Here is a 15,986-nt window from a genome sequence, read left to right as displayed (position 1 = left end):
CCCCTACAAAAGAACAGGGACTGCAAACTCAGCATCTTTACTGTGATGCTCTGCAGGTAAGAGAACCAGAGCAACAGGAATAACGACGCAGCCCTCTCTGCACTACAAAGGAGGCTGAGAACACAACCAATTTCCTACAGACCTAAACTGGATTCACCTAGTGACCCGAGGAGGCAAAGACTCAGTCCCGGGTCCTAAAACGTGGTCTCATGGCCAATTAAATGCTGTTCAAAGGGCAGCAGAGCATCAGAGAGCACTTTGATCTCAGGCGTGCCAGCCAGATGTGTAATGCCTACTCAGGTGTTTGCGCGGGTATCAGTAACAGTCTGTGCACATCAGACAGACAGGTTTCTTCCTGGGTTTGCTAACAGAAGCAGCAGTTGCTCACAAATCACAGAGAACAGAAATAATCCCTACCTTTTTAAACATCAAAAACTGTAAAGCTTCACAGCTGCATGGTTCTGAAATTGAATCGAATGACTTGACTTGCTAAAACCAGAGATCAGAGTTCTAGGTCTTTCATGCCACAGCTGAAAGCATCAATAGCACTCAAAGAAGAGCACAGAGCTGCCTTCAAATACCGATTGTGACTTTAGAAGCATTATTTGGTCTCACCCTTCAAACACAGTAGCCTCAGTTCAAAATGGATGTGGGAGTAAAGAAAACTGATTTTCAGCACAAGCATTTCATTACTTAAAGGACTGATTTTTCTTTCTGAAGTTATATTTAAAACTAGCGATGGAATCCGGATTTCAATTAGCTCTTGAATTTAAAATAAAATGCATTTGAGTCCATCTTTAAGTAGGAGGGCCACAGCACAAGCAATGCAATAACAACTCAAAAGCAATATCCACGCAAGCAGACTTGATCACAGAGGGATCCAGGGAAAAACAGGCTTCTGGGATGGAGCAGTCAATTCTCAGAAATTGCTTTCCCCACTGATCCAAAAGAATCCCAAGGCTGTTGACTTCTCCTGATGCTGCAGGACCTCACCGCTCAACCAGAATATCTTTCTGCTTAGATACAAGTGTCTTGGCTTCATATATTTCCCAGTACCTGAAATACCTGAGCAGCCCAGTATAAACCATACATTTACCCTCCTAATGCCCCTCGGAGTTCTGGGGCTGTTACTACCTACCTTTTACAGCAGGGAAACCCAAGGCACAGGGAATCTAAATAACCTGTCAACAACCGCTCTATTTACTCATTGGTCTTTGCATTGTGCACTCAGGTTATTATAGACAAACAGAATGCTATTAACAATTGACTATCATTATATTCACATCACGATTCCTGCACTGAGATCAGAGGTATTTTTCTTGCCAACACAAGGAGGGGATCAGTCAGTTTTACTCACCAAACTATCTCCTTTGGCAGGCTGAGTTGGAGAGCTCAGCAACACCCAGAGAGGCACGTATGGTCTCTCATCGTCTGGGAAAACGACGTGTGGAGACTCTGACAGCAAAGACAAGATTTATACATATGTGTGTACATATATATATATTATAAAATTAAAATAAACCATACCTGTATAAAAACACCATATTATATATAGACACACATATATTTAGGTAGGTAAAGATGTAAAAATGTAAAATCCATAACTGTCATAAAATTAACTATCTTCAAAGCATAAGTTTCTCAATGAACACCAGCATGTCTGTATCCCATCTAATGCTCAACCAGAAAAAACCCACACTGATGACACAAACAACTCAGGGCCTGCTTAAAATGCTGAGTGGGAAATCCACAGAAAAGCATGGTCTGGGTATGCTGAAAGCAAATGAGAAACATCCCAACCCCCTGAGTGTGAGCCTCTTGATCCAAAGCCTTGTATCGATTCTGCTGATAGCTGATCCTTGCATTCATAATGCCCGGGGTGAGAAGTTACACGCAAACTTCCCTCTGCACCTTTGCAACATCTGAAAAACACAATCCAGATTTTGCATCTTGAGACCATATAAACAGTGAATGATTAAAAAATAAACAAAACAACAACCAAAACAAAACAAAACCCAAGCCCAGAGCCTGCTGCCTATTTTGCATTCTCAAGCTTCTTTGAATCTGTACAAACGCTATGAACCAGCCAGACAACAGATGCATCAGGAAATTACCTCGTCTCTTCCAAGAACACACATTAAAATGAAGAAAGAGATGAAGATCAGGAGACCTGATGCCCTTCAGGGACAACTGCTGGAAGCTTTGCCTCTAGGTGATAAAGGGGGAGGTGGTTAATCCAGGGCAGACAGAGGTAGATAACATTTCTGTACTTGTACAATTCTGTACAACATTAGTCCAGACAGGAGTCTATTAACAGTGTCTGATGGAAGCAATTGTATTATTTATTAAACTGACAAGATCAATTGGCTGCTTTGTACCCATATAAAGAGAACTATTGTACTTTCATGTCCTTTTAAACACAGAGAATAAAGCGCTCCCCGGGGTGCTTTCATGAGCTGCCTTCGATTAAGAGTTCTGAGAACATTTGATATTGTCAGAGATCAGCTCACCAGATCCCCAACTGGATTTGCAGCCCTCACAAAGAAAGGAAGATGGTAGCAATTATAATTAAAAGTGAGCTGAGAAGGAAGGACCTTACCTGACTTAGAGGAGTGCTTTTACTTACTCTTCCCAAAGACTAGGCTCTCAAGCCTGAGGGAGACTGACCTGCTTTTATAGCACCAGCAGCAATGTCAGGACTAGCATCACGGCACTGATAGCTAAAAATGGGATGTTAAGTCTCCTCTTCACCTGAAAACTGGGATGGGGAAAGAAGACAACAGTTTGTAAGGCATCAGTAATTTTTAATAGGGCCTAATTCTGATAGGCAAAAGTGTTGTGTAAATTATCAGCAGGTTTTAAGATGAGTTGTGCAATATATCTGTATGTTTTCAGGTGTAGGAGATGAGGGCAGAGGGGAAGGCTTTTCATGATGCTTCTGACTGATAAAGCCCTTGACTACTGTAGCAATCTCATTATTACCTTTCAACCCAGTAGCTGAGGACAGCTCAGATGCAGCATGTAAGATGCTGGACATAATTACTTAGGAGCTGGTACCATCACGTAGTTAATGAAAGACTACAGTTACTTTATCCAGGGAAGAGCCCAAGTTATTTAGGACATGCTAGTAACAACGTGTGTTAGCACAGACCTTTACCTGCAGGCTATTTTGAGGAGTACATCCAGAGGATGCAATTTTTAAAACTACAAAATAAGCAATTTCAGTTGATTTGGAGTGGATAAATATGTTAACTTAGTGCCATGCGTGATGAACTAATAGTGATGCTGTCTCAGCCCAGGTATTTCTGGGCAGTTATGGAATTTTCCAAACATCTGAATGCTCCTTTCACTGTGTGCTGCTGAACAGAGACGTGCACAGACTGCACCAAAGCCAGGCACCAGCCTAGGAAAGTTAAAATTCTTTGTGGGTACCAAAGCAGCATTGTTCTAAGTTTTATTGTGCCGTGATTATGTGTTGATCAACCTAGAACTAAAACCTTCTGTGAGCTGCCAGGTACCACTGTGACTCCTAATGTGATGAGACCAAGTCTGTCACAGCTTGTCCAGAGACTGGAGATGACTGCTCACAATTACAGCAGCACAAACTCATAGTGAATCTGTTAGGGCTTTGAACTTAATTTAACTAAATGTGAACAAGTAAGCTTTGCCTTATATTCAAATCCAGCTTTTCTGTTGGAATTGGCCTGGTCCTTGCTGTGAATATAGGAAATACATGTATTTTAAGCTGAAATCTGCACAGCCTAGTGTCCCCAGTTAATTACTGCCCCAAACCATTTCAGAAGCAGTGACAGATACACCTACATGAAGTTTGCTATCCCTGTTTCTTACCTCTGCCACCTGGGTGTTCAAGCTCTGCTGGTAGCACCAAGAGAACTCCTGCCCTACCAGCTTCAGTGGTGAGTGTGATCTTAAAAAAAAAAACAAACCTCTAATTTTCCAGTATTTTACTTTCACAGCTTTAATCTACAACCAACTGCTTCTTTATCTGCCCTGAACCCAATAAACCTCGAGAGGGGCGTTCAGCATCAAGCCTGTGCAGCCATCAGCGTGCCACCACACACCAGCAAAGCCTGTGCCCCACCTTCCGGCTGCTGAGCAGCACTGCAGGAAACCCACCTGCCAAGGGCTTGCTCTCCCAGGAATATTAGTACCCTTAGTTATGTCCTGTGCACTAAGATCCATATTGCAGGACAATGCTGTTACTGAACTTAAAAAAAATCCATAATCCTATTTATATTTCCGTTTTTGATAAGCTGGTTTCCAAGGTACCGCAAGGTGACACTGCGGGTCAGCCGGTGGCACCAGCGTTAGTGGAGAGGGAGCTCAAGTTTTCCTGCTGCGGGTACCTGATCCTCTCAGGGTCAAGCTATATGGGGAAAGAGCTCCATCACTGCAATACCACTGTTGGATTATTCAGTATGGACAAGAGGGCAACAGGGAAACTCTCAGATAGTGGAAGGAGACGGCAAGGAACTACCCATAGAAAGGAAAGAAAGGAAGACCAAGGTAAATATTTATGGCAGGGGAAGAGGACAAGGAGCACAGGCAAACATTCAGACCTGCCCATCACACACCACCAGCCAGCACCTGTGTTCCCAGGCCTACAAGCTTCCTAGGCTTGAGGATAGTCAGTGCAGATAGGCACTGTAACACACATAATTATGAAAGCTTTCTCGTTCACCTTTAAAATTTCTATCAAGAGACGAGTCATTAATTTCCTTACAAATTGCACTGAGAAAATGAATCCTTAAGTCTACTAATTTATGTGTAAATATGACAGAAATAGCTGACCTTGCCTGTAGGAATAGCCAAATGTGCTCACAAGACTGTCTTGATACCTTTAACCAGCCTGTGATCCCAGCCTGCATGCACAGAAAAATAAATATATTTCAAGGAAATAATTGTGTGAGAGTAGAACATAATTTATCCTGCTACGGGTCATTAGAGTCTCAGCACAGCAGCAGATGTGTTATTCCCTATAAGTTACAGTAAGTAGATAACAATTGTGGAAAATACTATCCAAGGATGGTCTATCTGGATCACAGGGACCTTCTGCTTATCACACACGGTTCTCAGGAGTCCCCTCTCATCTGTATTCTGTCAGTATGGACAGATTCAGGAAATCTGTAGGACTTGCTTTTGAGATATGAAAAAAAAAAAAGAAGTCATATGCAAACACTGCTCCTTTTTAAAAGTAAAACATCAAAACTTTTAAAATCCTTCCCAACGTGGCTTCATTCCAACAGACACGTCCCAGGAAAGCACCAGTTCAAGGTGTGTGTCTCTGTCATCACGTGTGAGCTTTTTTAGCAATCATTCATCCTTTCGTTGTCCAGCTGTAAGCTGAATACATCAGGGGCTTTTTTGCCTCTTACACAAGAGCAATAGAGGCAAGCTGAGAATATTTCAGTGGAAAAACACCTCCAGTTACAACAGTAAGTACCTGCATCACTCGGGAAACTCTTACTTGTTTTGGCACTTGTGTCTTTCTGGGACCAGCACTTCCTGGTTCATTAAACTTCCTGGATATAATCTTCTAAGCTATAATTAAAGGACAAGTTTAAGCATATATTGTATAATGAACTGATATTGTGAGTGTAGCAACAACCAACTTAATAGCTAGGAATATAGCTCTATAGCTTTATTTTTATAGACTCATATTTAAATTACTTATTATAAATGAGTCCAAACAGAATCAAAGAGCGTTGTACATCCCACAAAAATCCAAATCTAAGTTCAGTTCTTATGTCTGCTTCTTGCAAAGTCAAATGTACAAATAGAGGAAAAAAGCTTTTTCTTGCAATCTTCATTTGTCCTCCAGGACTCTGTGATTCGTGTCTGATCCCATTGTTCCCCCCTCACAGGGTCACTTCTTGCTCATGGCACTAAATCCGCCTTATTCGAAGTCTGCCTTCGCTCCAGTTCTCAGCAGGCCACCGATGTGCTTCACTATTTCAAATTTAGCTCTGAATTCACAGCACTTAAATTTATCTCCCCTTCTTTTGTGCTTAGCAGTTCTCTATCTCTGCTATCATCTTTAGGACTTTTGTAAGAACTTATTAAAAGCCCAAACCGCTGGGGATGTCCTGCCACCTCAAGTCCTCACCACAATGGAGGATACCTTTTTTTTTTTCTTAGAAGGTTTTTCTGTTCTTTTTCCAGAGCTTCAGAACAAGATCGATAAGAACTTATCATACAACAGGTCTCTTGTGCCTAATTGTGTGAATATTGATGCATGTGTTCAGAAGAACTGAGCAGGCCTGGGTTCAGCTCTTGAGCAGAGGGGGTATTGCATTTACAAAGTGTTTTGAACACGGCTTTGATTTCCCTCCTCTGTCAATGAATATCCCCAGTGAGTTCAGGTCTTACAGGGCCAAGGCATAGAGGATTTGGACAATGTTCATGCTGGGTCTTCACTCAAGTACTTTTTAAGAAAAATGCTTTCTCTTCCTCAAAAATCTCACAAACACTAGCTGAGCCATATAGTACCTTGTGCAAGCTTACAAGGGATATCTTTTCCTTAAAGGCCTTTTTTCTCTCTTTGTTAAAAAAAAAAAAAAAAAAAAAGTCTGTGCCTCATCTAAATGTCATTTCCTTTCTGGGGAAAAAAAAATAAATCTATTTTGGCTCTTTCTTTTTTCCCCACTTACAACTTCTTGTTTTTTACTTGGTGTATTCTGAAGGTCAGAGGATTAATCTTCAGTGTCAGGAATCTACAAACACCCCACCAAAAAGCACGTAAGACAGGTCATTACAGAAAGAAAAGCATGTCTTACCCTTGTTTCCTAAACCAGCAGCCTGTGACATGCCAAAGCCAGAAAGCATTGATTATAAACACAAAGTACCATCTCGGATTCCCGTAGTGAGCCTGGCCTTCAAGAACCTCTGACAGTGTGACACTTCTACCAAAGGATCATTTTTGTGAGGAAAACAGAACAAGCAAACTAAACAAAACCGCAGAAAAGCCTTCCAGGCAACAATAGCATAATCCCACTTATTCATAGCTCAGCTGAAGTGCTGCCTATAAAACTCAGTGCAGTGATTTATTCTGCCCTTATTTCAGTACTGTCAAGCATCCCCCGCCTCCCTGCTACAAATCTGCCTCCTTGGCTCACAGAATAACCCAAGAAAATACAGAAACATTTACACTAATAAATTCTATGTTGCATTTAGGTACATATATTAAAAGGACATGTAGCTGAACTACCTTCTGCAAATACAGGAGCTAAGATTGTTCTACCAGTAGATGTCAGCAGGAGCAGAGAAAAGCGCGATGATGCTCTGGAAGATCCCAGCTCTCCCACCAGTGGGTGAAAAGGCACCCAGCGCATACAAGAGGTTGGAGAAGGAGGAGGTGGTTGCCAAAGCAAATGTGATTCATCAGCGTTTCTGCTTTCTGACCTAGTGGGTGCAGGGCTGGAGGAAGACACCCATGACACACTGCTGCACTTTGTACAGCCATGCAAAATGGTTTCATGCAAACCTGTTCCTCAGGCTGCATCTCCAAACATACGTTGACAAAGGAAGAGCACAAGGAGATTCCAAACCTAGGAGTTTCCAGGTCTCCGTCACCTGCACACTTTGGCCCCAGTGATTATTCCAATTGTCAGTCACAACCATTCCTTTGGATAAAGAAAAAAGTAATCCCTGAGTTGACTTTGCTCTTTGCTGCTGTGAGCTGAGACTAGAACATGATGGTGAGTGTTTCTGACAGAGCACTAATCAGGCTGTGTAGTGACAATACAGGATTATACAAGGAATAACCACTGGAATCAGTACAAGCTGGGGGATGACCTGTTGGAGAGGAGCTCTGCGGAGAAGGACCTGGGGGTCCTGGTGAATGACAGGTTGGCCATGAGCCAGCAGTGTGCCCTGGGGGCCAAGAAGGCCAATGGGATCCTGGGATGCATCAAAAGGAGTGTGGCCAGCAGGTCAAAGGAGGTGATCCTCCCCCTCTGCTCTGCCCTGGTCAGGCCACACCTGGAGTATTGTGTCCAGTTCTGGGCTCCAGAGTACAAAAAAGACAGGGATCTCCTTGAGAGAGTCCAGTGAAGGGCTACAAAGATGATTAAAGGTCTGGAGCATCTCCCCTATGAGGAAAGACTGAGTGAGCTGGGACTGTTCCGCCTTGAGAAAAGATGACTGAGAGGGGATCTGATCAACATTTATAAATATCTGAAGTGTGGGAGAGAGAGGAAAATGGCAAGCTTCTTCTCAGTGGTCTATGGGGACAGGACAAGGGGTGATGGCCTCAAGTTGGAGCACAGGAAGTTCCACACCAATTTGCAGAACTTTTTCACAGTGAGGGTGACAGAGCCCTGGGACAGGCTGCCCAGGGGAGTGTGGAGTCTCCTTCTCTGGAGATATTCACGACCTGTCTGGACACCTACTTGTGTGATACGTCCTAGTGAACCTGCTTTGGCAGGGGGGTTGGACCTGATGATCTCTGGAGGTCACTTCCAACCCCTATGATTCTGTGATTTCAGGATGTTTTAAAACTTCAATTCCTGTAAGAAGGATGTTTATAAAAAAAACCCCTAAAATGCCAAACCTACCCCCGCCTGCATGAGATTCCAGCTCACGCACCCTCACCTGCACGGTGCACATGCTAAGAACTGGTTCACAGCAGTGAAAGTCTTGCTGGAAAAAATATTTTTCAATCAGTGAGTGAAATTCAAATATGATGTTTAGGTGAGACATAAATGGTACACAAGAGAGACCATCACCTGCACTGAACATTCTCAGGAATATATTGTGTTACGCCTTTTTACATCAGAATAGGCAAAAAAAAAAATATTTCACAGTAAAAATGCAAAGGTAAAATTCAAGGCTTACAAGCCATCTACTTTCCAGGAGACATGCATATTTCATCTTGCTTACTGCTTTCATCCATAACATCCTTCTGAAAAAGTATTCTGAATCTTTTATTTTCCTAGGCCTTAGTTATTAGTATCTGGTACTATAAGAATCACAGAATTGTAGAATCACAGAATCATAGGGGTTAGAAGGGACCTCAAGAGATCATCAGGTCCAACCCCCATAGGATACATATAAGAATTTTCTCCCATCATTCTTAGAAAAAAAAATCAGAGGCTGAATAAGGATCTGAATAAGCGATCTGTAATTGACCAAAAAGGCCTTTTTTTCCCATTAAAATTTCTCGTCTTCATCAAAATCAAGTTTCAATGAAAAAATTCAAATATGGATTGTTTTTTTTAAATAAAAATCAGACCTATGGCAAATACAGAAGCAAGCAGAGAACTGTCATAAGGAAAAGGACATTAACTTTTCCAATTTAGTTTCTTGTGTTTAGTGAGTGGGAGGCACATGGAGCGGAGCACCAGGCAGCTAGCTGGAAGGGGAAGAGGAAAGAAACAAATCAGTGCTATGGCACACTGGAAATTTTCTACAGCAACCCAGCCTGCATTGCGTAAAGAAAATTCCTATTCAGATGCCAGCTAAGCAGAGTCTAATCAATAGATATGTATCTTCATGTGAGTGTAATATGAAAGGTTCCCTTTTCTTCAAAGGGCAGCAGTCTCTGCTTCAGTAGCAAGGCTCTTTGCTGAAGCAGGATGTGAAGTTTTCCAGTCTTGGGCCAGCAGAATAGCTGTTTTTACAAAATGTGTGCCCTGACTCTGGATTTCACACTAGGTTGTTTTCTTCTTTCTTTCCACTGCCGACCACCCAACTCCAGACATCTGCAGCAAAGGATTGTTCTTAAGTATATTTAGCACATGGTGGCAGGCTTAGCTGCTGGGATGAATTCTTTGCTCTGAACTGCTTCTTATGTTTCTGAATGTAGCAGCTCATTCAGAATTCAATTTCTTGTATTTCACAGCAGTACAAGCTCAAAAAGCAATTAGGCGAACTCAAGACAGAAAAATCCATGCGAGGTCCTAGTTAAAGCTCAAGTAGCAGCAATGCTACAGTGCACTGGATGCTATGAAGATGTATTGGAAGAATGTCACAAGAGGCTTTCCCTGTCCTTTTAATTTCCTCTTTGTTGGGCTCTGAAAGAGCGTATATGGACCTCGAGTCTGCCTTAGGACTGTTCATATGTTATATTCTCTTCCTGAGAAACCTTCCAGGTAGGAGAATGTCAGTGACCTCAGCAGTATCAGCATTTTCTCCCTTCTGGTATTTTAAGATGGGTGTTCAAAGATGGATGGATGTGTTAAAGATAAGAAGAATAATCTTTTATGAACACAGTAAGAGGGGACACTATTCCCTCACTATGTATGAATACGCTTGCAGAGTAAGAACACTGCCTTATTTCTGCTTTACCCTTTCATGCTTTATTTTTCCTCCAAATGACACTATTTTCTTTTCTGAGCAGCTCATTCAGTGCAAAAAGTGAAGAGAGTGTGATGTGTCCTGGGTTCTCCATACTGAATAACCCAGTGCCGTTGTGTATGGCCAGCACCCACTGCAGAGAGTGGTGGAAAGTAAAACCAAATATATTCTTTTGAAATACAAGACAAACCCAACATTAGAAGGACCCTTTTTTCCCCAACTCAGATTTGGATCTCAATGGCAAGCCTTGCTCCTTTGCTTTTACATAGGATAAACAATCTGTATTCATTTATTTGGGCATTTATTCCATTTCACGGGTCCTCTCCAACATTGTGAAAAGGTCAGCATGAAGTGGTTCAAGCAGCTAGAGCTGAATATTGACGCTTGGATTATCTTAATTTCCTACAATGGATGCATCTTGCTTGAGCACTGCTCATGGACAGCGTGGTGCTGTATATTTTGCAGATGATGGAAACATACAAAAAACATCTGAAGAAAAGGAAAGATCCTCTAGCTTGTAATGGGAAGGATTTTTTACACATTCCCATTTTCTAGCATTACAAATATCCAAGAGATACTGCGACGCCTGTACGTGCAAGCGAGGAACTGAAGAGCTTTAACTGCGCAGCAAGATATAAAGATCATTTTTAGAAGCTTCTAAGATACCTTCAAAAGCAGTCAGGAAACAAGCGCAGGAGTGTTATCAAGAAGGCTCTCAGCCAGCAAATTCTCCTAAATAGCCCAGAGCTTTATTGAACAGCTTGTGCTGGAAGATCAAGGAATCAAGACAATCTATGAAACAATCTTAACGCTGATTTAGTAATTGCCTGTGAATACAACTCATCCCAGACTAGATGAGGCTCAGGAGACCCAAGACCCATCAACTCCCCCAAATAGGTCATGAATGTTGCTTTAAGTGACGCAGGCACTGTGTGTGGATTCCTGTCCAGGGATTAATTTTTTGCCACATTGCCACAGGAAGGATCCATCACCTGGTAATTTTATTCCATTTGCGAGGCAGTGAACAACTTCAGCAACAACTAAATTAACCTTGGAAAGGCAGCGCCAGTCTCAGTTGAAGATGAAGCAGTATTTTACCATGGGGACTTTAAACACCATGGCTCTATGTACACAGACAGCTGAGACAACTGACAAATACTAATAGGTGGCACCTTGAGCCAGCACGGAGCCGACAGCCTGCCTGAAACTCACAGGTTGAGCTCCAGCCCTTCAGAAATACTAAACTGAATGTTCACCCTTTTTCATCATAAGGTGGGGATTTTATAAGGCTTTGAGTCGTGTAGGAACGCCTCCCAAACTGCTACATTCACACGAAATCAGCTCCAATAGCCAGAACTACATAAGGAGAACATTCTACCAGCTCTCTCATTGACCTTGTCCCACAAGTGCCCCAGTCTCCCTGTTCACTTCCAGGAATTCTTCAGAGCTCTGCTGTTTCTCTTGGTCTGCTCCTCTCCGGCTTTTTATCTGCTGCCAAGTATTTTCTCTTCATCTATATGTTCAAAGCATAAAGCTAAAGATGCAGAAATGAATCACTTCTGAAACTTCTCTTTGTGGGTGAGCACAGCCTGTCTCTTGTGAGGACCAGCAGTGTGGTTCATTTCAGTGACATGGGCAGGCAGATCTGCTGAATGTGACCCAGAGAGATTGGGAGGCTGCCCTCCACCCCTCCACAAACAGCCCCCAGCACTTGCTGGAGGCACAACATATTCTCTGATGCCTACCTGGTGCTAGTGATCTATCCCCAGCTGCAACACAATCTAGCACACACAAGCAAGGCACAGGAAGAAAGAATGTACTCCATGTAAATTCAGCCAGCGTGTTCTCAGATCTAATTGCTTTAAGTGGTTGGCAAAGCTGACAGGATATAATTGATATGGAGTCTTACTCCCTGCCTCCTGCCAGAGACATTTTTAGAACTGTGCTTGCTGACTAGGGACAAAAAAATGTTAGGAGTCTCACATCACCTGCCATTTGCATGGGCTGGTGAGGCCATGAAGCAATAGGCTTGAAGACCAGAGGACAGCTTGACACCTACGTGGCATACCCATGTAGGCACAGCTAGGCATAAGCTGCCTTACACAGTACCCCAGAGTAATAAGCACATGGCAATTTAAAGCAGAAAAGAGAACTTTCCTCAATTCTGGGAATGACCTTCCAATGTCTTTTTATCAAATATTTTTTAAAGTGTAGACTTTAAGTCAAGTTCCACACTTTCTTACCTACCCACCTGCATGAATGTGAAGCTGCCAACACACTTTTGCCAGGCCAGGGGGTCAAGGGGCACACATCGACTGGACAGAACAGCCAGGACCTTGTTTTGAGAGTATTCTCAAATACCCCAAAATCTTCGACATAGTCTTATTTCTCTAAAAAACACCAACATAGTCAAGATTGGGTCAAAATTAAACATATTAACCTGTTGGAACATATATTGAAGGTAGGAGAGGAAGGGAAATAAGTAGTGCTTAAGGAGTTGCCTTCCATCCCCTTTCCAGATAAAGTTGGAACACTGACTGGCCTGGCCCACGTAATTGTGTCTAAACCACCACACACAATCCTTTCACATGTTTCTCAGGAAAACAACAACTGAACAGAAACCCAAACCTTCCAAAACAGTAGGGAAACCTCAGGATTTTGCTGAACAGTAAGCACGGGGTCATTATTATGACTAACTCAGCAATTCGTAAGAACCGAGTTAGTCAGTTTTAGAAGCAAAAGAACCAAGCAAAAAAGACTTCAGTAAAGATCAAATATTTGGGATGAACCTTCTGCACAACATAGCTCTGACCATAGAAAATTGAATCTAATGAGTTACGTTGGTTAAACTACACGTGGGTGGAATTTCAGTGGGTTGTGAGCAACTATGGTGCAGAAATCAGATTAAGCCTGGGAGAAACTGCAGTGTGTGATTATCATGTGATAATTACTCAACATTTTGACAGAGCCCAAGGCTCTGCTCAGCCCAGCCCTTGACAATGAGAAGGCAGCATAAACACCTGAGTACGAAACTCTATCACTTCTCCTAATCCACCAGCATTTCCTTTGTGGGAACTCCATGAGGTTCTGATGAAACCCCAGGGCTCCTAACTCATGAGAACCCCTGGGGACCAGAAACAAGGTCTAGACCCCTGGTGAAGCCAATGTTAAGTCAGCTGCAGCCCAAATCTGTGTTGATAACCTTTTGGAATTGGGTCACCACCAATTGTTCACGTATATGGAGGTCCTGGAGACACCCACCTGGTCCTGGCATCAATTATATCTGCTCTTCATGCTGCTGTCACAGCAATTTCCTAGCAAGTTGGATCTACAGATGGCCCCACACCTCAAGCTAGCAAAAGTGGGTGCTTGAGGCGGGTCTGGGAGGCATTTTCTGTGTGTTTACTAAAAGGGATTTCAGACTTGTTTTCTCTTTGCTCTTGTTCTTTTGACAGAATAAGCATCACCACGCCAAATTTTCTTTACCAAAAAGTACTCTGTAGGTTGGTTGTAGCAACGATGTCTTTCTGTTTGCCCTGCCGTGCAAGAGCTAAATAGCTTCTTAAATATGTTGATTTCTGCCTTGTTTTCCTATTGCACACCAACCGAACATGTGGGTTTTTCTGTAAACACTATTGCTGAGAGGTGCTGCAGTAGCCATGTGCCTTTTCAGAAATAAAAGGTGCATACAAAAGTATAAAAATCTAATTACATCTTCCCAATGGTGTTTAGATTTGTCCTGATGAATTTGACCCGAATTTCTCTAACACTTCAGGGAATACAGACCTGTTATTACAATCTTTGCAGGATAATTTCATGTTTGGCAACACAGAATCTAAGACTCATTTTATTTTGAGGGAGGGGAAGTCTCTGTGTCTGTAGTAGAGGATATTACATGGGTGATGCAACCTGTGGTATTCTGCCAGTTGAACTAGCTCTGAAACATGCTTTATTTCTGTCTCTGGCGTAACAGAAGCCTAAGAACTAAATTTGAGCTCTCTCTCTTTGTCTTGAGGGACAAATGAGGGATATTTTTGCCTCTGTATATGAGCCAGATGTAGGCTCCTAAAGCAAGACCTATACAAATTAAATATGCCACATCACACACACTGCAGAGGGAAAGGTGAGCTCATGACTGAGGACAAGTGAGCTGATGGTCAGCACTAGCATACACAGTCCACATGATTAGTCTCTTAATACTGAATGTTGCTAGGTAAGTGACAATGGCAAGACAAGGGGGAATGGATTAAAACTAAAGGAAGGAAGGTTTAGATTAGATATTAGGGGGAGGTTTATTACAGAGAGAGTGGTGAGGTGCTGGAACAGGTTGCCCAGAGAGGTGGTGGATGCTTCGTGCCTGGAGTGTTCAAGGCCAGGTAGGGTGGGTCCCTGGGCAACCTTGTGTAGATCCAGGCCTGGAGGTTGGTGTCCCTGCCTGTGGCAGGGGGGGTGGAGCTCTATGATCCTAGGGGTGCCTTCCAACCCATGCCATTCTATGATTCTAAGTGGAGGAGGGTAATGTAACTATGTCTTTGAATTTTTTATTCTTATCACTCAAAATCTGGAAGTGAGACTGAAGTGTATGCCTACAGTGTTCTGTGTCAGGTATTTCTTTCAAAGACCAAGGGGAGGGAGAGAAAGAAAGAGAGAGACTGAAGGATACTATTGAGAGAAGTGAGAAATATGTAAGATAACAGAGCCTGAAATGGAGAAGCACATTTCAGTAAAGCCCCACCATTACACAGCTTGCTCATTAATTTTTTGCAATCAAAAGAACTGAAAAAAAAAAATTCATACACAAAACCTCTCCCAAACATTATTTTACCGCAGCAACATTTTTTTAAAGCCGATTAATCACCCATGATTCAACTTACATTTCTTCCAATTGTCCATTAAAAATTAGACAACGTTTGGTAGATTTCTGTTTTAGGAGAACTCATCAGAGGGACTTCTCTTTTAACATTTCCAGCTGTAGATGTTGGGCTGGCAACTTTCTTCTCACTCAGTTCTTTGCTGCTCCATCACTGGTAAACCAAATTTGAAAAGAAGTTGTTAGAGCAACCACTGCGATTTACTCCATCAGGAGCAGAACAGCGACCCACAAAAATTTCTGGCACAAACCTTCCTGTGAACACATTTGCATGTTTATTAGCTAAACTTTGCCTTCTGCAAGCACTCGTGTGAAAAAAACAGCAAATCATTAGTACAAAACACAGCAGAAAACACATTTTTAAAGGCCAAAAAAAGCTAAAGCAAACTGGAAATCTTTACTGCTGGAACTGCTTGATAATTGGCTTGTCCTTCTGCAAGGCCAGAGGCCCAAGGTACAAATTCTGTCAGAAGACATGTCTGAGTCTTCGTCTTCAGAATTTGGACTGAATTTTGAAAATCCTAATTTGCAAATTCTAACGTGTGGGAAGGTACGATGCAAACACTATCCAATTAAGACCAAATTCTGAGAGGAGAGTTAGAGACATTTCTTGATTTCAGAAAAAACAACCCTATAAATACAAGTAAACATTTTGCTGGCCCCCACCAGGTAAAAGCTACTGATATAGCTAGGGAAGAAACTAAGTAATTAAGGAAGAAAACTCCAAACCTTAATTTGACCCTTTTCATCATTAATTTAATAATATTTATACAAGAATATTGAAGATCTGATCTGGAAA

Source organism: Gallinula chloropus (assembly GCF_964237585.1).
Source record: "Gallinula chloropus genome assembly, chromosome: 12".
Classification (NCBI taxonomy): Eukaryota; Metazoa; Chordata; class Aves; order Gruiformes; family Rallidae; genus Gallinula; species Gallinula chloropus.
Note: the sequence above shows the minus strand (reverse complement) of the source record.